This window comes from Pinus tabuliformis, chromosome X, assembly GCF_031772625.1.
Source record: "Pinus tabuliformis cultivar Carrire ecotype Pingquan chromosome X, CPIR1, whole genome shotgun sequence".
NCBI lineage: Eukaryota > Viridiplantae > Streptophyta > Pinopsida > Pinales > Pinaceae > Pinus > Pinus tabuliformis.
Genome location: NC_142308.1, coordinates 1625126843 through 1625131260, shown reverse-complemented (window position 1 = coordinate 1625131260; position 4418 = coordinate 1625126843). Strand labels below are relative to the sequence as shown.

The following is a 4418-nucleotide window of genomic DNA, read 5'->3' as shown; positions in this document are numbered from 1 at the left end:
AGACAACTGGACAAGCCTCGACAGATAGGTTATTCAGCTGTGAGATAAGATAGTGAATCTCCATCCTTGTAGGCCACACTCTGATTGCCATAGGGCATAGACTCTCCATAGTAGCGGTGTTCTGGAAAGACGAGCACAACTCCGAACTGAGGTGCTATGTCCCACATAAATCCAGTGTTCACAGCAAACCAGTCAATGTAGCCCTCATTCCCGCAATAAAGAAAAATAGGCCCCATACACTTGAGTATGGTAATTCTATCCCTGTAGCGCACTTTCAAAGCAACCAACAATGACACGGTCTCAACAGAGTAGTATCCACGATCAACATAGTCGCCCATGAAGGGATAGTTGGTATCAAGAGCCTTGCCACCGATGCGAAAGAGCTCTATCAGATCATGGAACCAATGTAGCATCAGCTGCCTTCCGAATAGCCTTGCAAGCTTGTACGTCTCCAGTCCGTGCAAGATCACGCAATGAGGTCTCAAGTTTTTCACTGACAGTTAAGCGCAGATTCATGACATTTTGTAGGCGTTGAATGGCATCTTGGACCTCTTCTCGCATGCCAAGACAATGAACTCATCATCCTCACATAGCTCCACAACATTTATATCTGGATTTGCAATTACAATCTGTTTTTCAGCAGGGAGAAATTTGTTTTGTTTGAATTCCATATCTCCAATAGCCCTCGCCAAATTTAAGCTTCCATTGATACGTCCAGCATGAATGAATCCTCCAGCTCGAAGAATTCGATCCCTTTCGATCTCAAGCTCTGGCTTGTGATCTCGTGACAAGTTGTATGCCTGACCCTTTCTTGAGAGGACACAACGGGAATCACCAGCATTTGCCACAATAAGCTGATTATTTTGAAAAAGTGCAACACCTGCCGCGCTTCCAGAAGTTGGCCTAGAAAAATCAGCATGTGGTCCCTGTTCAAATGCCCAGTCATCTTCTTGATCTTTATCTTTGTTCTCTATGTTTCTTGGAGAAGAAGACCAAATAAATCCCTCTAATAAGCCAATGAATTTGTTGAACTTATCCCCAAGTATAGCTAATTTCCTCCAGCCCCTTTTCCCACGCATCATCTCATCCATCCTGTAAAATGCTCTTCGAAGACTTCCACATAAATCACCATTTGTGTAGGCCTCACTCTTCAAAACTTGTGTATGAAGATATTTTAGAACCGCCTTCTGATAGATAGTTTCATCAAGTTCCTTTTTCTTAGTGACTTTCAAATTCAGGATACCTGATAAGATGTTTCTGAGATTTGGCACTTGTTTAAGTAAAGGCAGCGTAAATAATTGCTCACGTGGCCCACTTTGAGTTACGTCATTCAGGAGCAATTGGGCCAGTGAGTTGAAGAAGCTATATCCACCTTCTCGGTCTAAAACAAAAGCAATAAGCATCCCAACTGTGTGACCAACGAAAAGTAACAGAAGAAGAAACAGAGCTTTACTATTGCTACCTTTTGCCAAGATGGCAAAAATTTGCATTCCCATACCAAGCGCTCTTGAAAATATGTGTATGCAGAATGGAACACGATACAGGATACTCATGAAAATGCACTGGATATGAGACCAATGATAGACTAAAATAGAGAATTGACCCCTTTTGACTTACTAACAAGACTCTTATCCAAACTGTTTAGACTCTAAAACCAGATGAAAAGACTAGACCCAAAACTGACACCAACCCTTTGACAAGCAATCGAACTGATGTGAACAATTTAGAAATTTTTTCTTGAGTGATAACAGCCACAATAGAACTGGGCTATGCCTCAATGATTTGCTTCCCTTTGCCATTTCCCTTGTCAGGTTCTGACTCAGAGTCGGAACCTGCGTCAGACTCAGAAGCCTTCCGCTCGGCCACTAGTGACTTCTTGGCCCAACACTCACTTGTATTGTGAGTGGAGATCTTATGGAACTCACACCACTTTCCCGTGTCCTTCTTTGTCTTTGTGGTGTTGTTCTTTGCTTGCGGCTATGATGGGTTATCCTAGGTTTCCTTGCCTTGGCTTTTCCCTTTTCTTTGCGGTTTGGGGGCGCCTTTCCCTTGCTTTGGATTCAAAGATCGAAAGTCTCACTTTTTCTGTTTAAGCTTCTGCTCCATCTTAACAATGTATCAGTATGCCATGCCAAGCGAGGAGATGTCTAGGAACTCCATCTCATCCTGGATGTACCTGTGTAGGAAACTGCGGTACTTGAGTACCAAATGTTTTTCAGAATCCTTGATACCCATCTTCATGCAAAGGGTATGAAAAATATTGGTAAACTCGGACACGTCTTGGTCCTTTCCCTGTCGCAGTGTGGTCCACTTTATGTATTTATCCTCATAGTTCCTGACAGGGTAGTATTGCTCCTTGATGGCATCCTGAAATGAATCCCAAGTGGGCGGGGCCGAAAAAAATGAGGGCGTACTTTCATCCTTCTGCTCACAGTGGGTTTCCCACCAGTCCTTGAAGTGGGGGGCGACTTTTAGAAGATCAAAAGTAATCTTTTCCCGGCTGGAAAAATTATGAACAGAAAAATATCCTTCTAACAGATTTAACCATTTATCTATGGTGTCAACATCTATCTGACCCTTAAATATGAGAATGTAAAGTTAACTTGTACGTTAAAGGGTGTGGTTCTTCCAGAGTAGCTGCTGGAAGTAGATGCATTGCCCTTGGGTAGACGCTGAAGGATCTGGGCAAAGTTGCCTATCATTGCGTTCCCCTGTCGCTCTAGGGATTCTTCAAGAAATATTTTGAAAGGATCTCCCGCCCCCTCATATTTATTTTCTTCTACCATGGGAGGTTGTCGGGATTTGCGAGGCTGGTCTTGCAAAAGGTTCGACCAGTTCAAGCCCTAACTCCTTATATCCCGACCTTGTTGGGGACATGCAAAGAAAAACCAAGGAAGAGCAGACTGTTATGGTACCACTGTTCTAAATTTAAATAGGAAAACAACAAGTATAGATATAACCAAAAATACAAGGATGCGATATAAATAACACTTCATTTCATTAATTCCAAATACTGAAATATGGTTACAAATATAATGGAAATAAGACTAGCTTGGGTGATGGTAGCTTATTTATGAGAAGAGATGTGGCAGCTACATGCCTTTGAACTATGTTACAGTGAGGCTCAAGGGCATATTTATTATTGAAAAACATGAGAAAACCCTAAACAACCAAAACCCTAATCCTAGGAGATGTAACACCAAGAGTTTGTGGGCACCGTTGGAGTTAGTTGGGCAACCAACTTCCCGAGGTCATAAGTTGGTCATATTATCTTCATTTTGCGCAAATGATACCTTGTTGGAAAGGTCTCTCTGAGTACTATAGGTTTTGGCATAGGACCCTACCTATAGCTAGGAGCCTGCAACAAACCTAAAAAACACCATATAGGGGGTCAAAATTGCTCCGGAAGTTCGGGACCTGAAAAATGCTAAAAATAGTAAATAATGAAATAAAAAAAGAAGAAAATGAAACCGATTGGAGGTCTAGGTGGAATAGGTGGGTGGCCACCAATATCCACCTAGATCATTCCTCCCCACTTAGGAAGAAATTGTCCCCATTGCGTGCAGAGCCTCCATGAGGTGAGGAAAGTTTTGCTGAACCTCGTCCGTGGTGAGCCACTTGGTGTAGGAGTTGGCCAACTTTGATAGCCCGATATAGTTGGATCTTCTGCTGGCGAGTGTTCTTAACCTATGTGTCCATAATATGATCATTTGTCACCTATTCCATGCAGGTTGGGTTTAACTCTGTTGGTGTGAGTTGTTCTGCAATGTTTGATGTGTCCAGTAATGGTGGGAAGTATGGCTGAAGGTGGTCCACATTGAACACTGGGTGCAGGACAAGGAATGGGGCAATGATGAGATCAAAACCATTGTCTCCCATAGCCTTGGTAATGGTGTAAAGACCATATTGGAGTGGTCTAATCTTCCAATGGGCTTCGGCAAGGCGTTCTTTTTGCAAATGCAACCAAACTTTTTTGCCTACCTGAAACTTGTGTGGCACCCGATGTTGATCATGTCGCTTCTTGTACTTGGCATTTGACTTCTCCAGGATGTTGTGAACCTGCTGGCGGATGTGTTGGATGCGTTCAATAAATCTGGTCACTTTATCAGCCTCAGACAATACATGTGTGGATTTTGTCTGTGTAGTCGCATGAGGCATGGCAACATCAATTAGACACAATGGTTGAAATCCTAGACCCACTTGAAAGGGACTACGACTAGTCAAGCTATGGAGAGCTCTATTATAACTATGTTGCACATATGGAAGAATCTCATCCCAGGTTCGAGGATGCTTGGAGTTGTACATGCAGAGTATGTGCACTATCATCCTATTGACGACCTCCGTCTGGCCATCAGTCTGGGATGGAAGGTAGTCGACTTGGTGAGCTTGGTGTCCAATAGTGTCTAGAGGCTTGACCA

The 4418-nt window shown here is 43.0% G+C and overlaps 1 pseudogene; it reads right to left on the bottom strand.

The window, feature by feature from the left end:
- Window positions 1-512: 512 nt before the first annotated feature.
- On the bottom strand, window positions 513-1496 carry LOC149146263 (putative protein phosphatase 2C 11 pseudogene; annotated as a pseudogene).
- Window positions 1497-4418: the final 2922 nt, after the last annotated feature.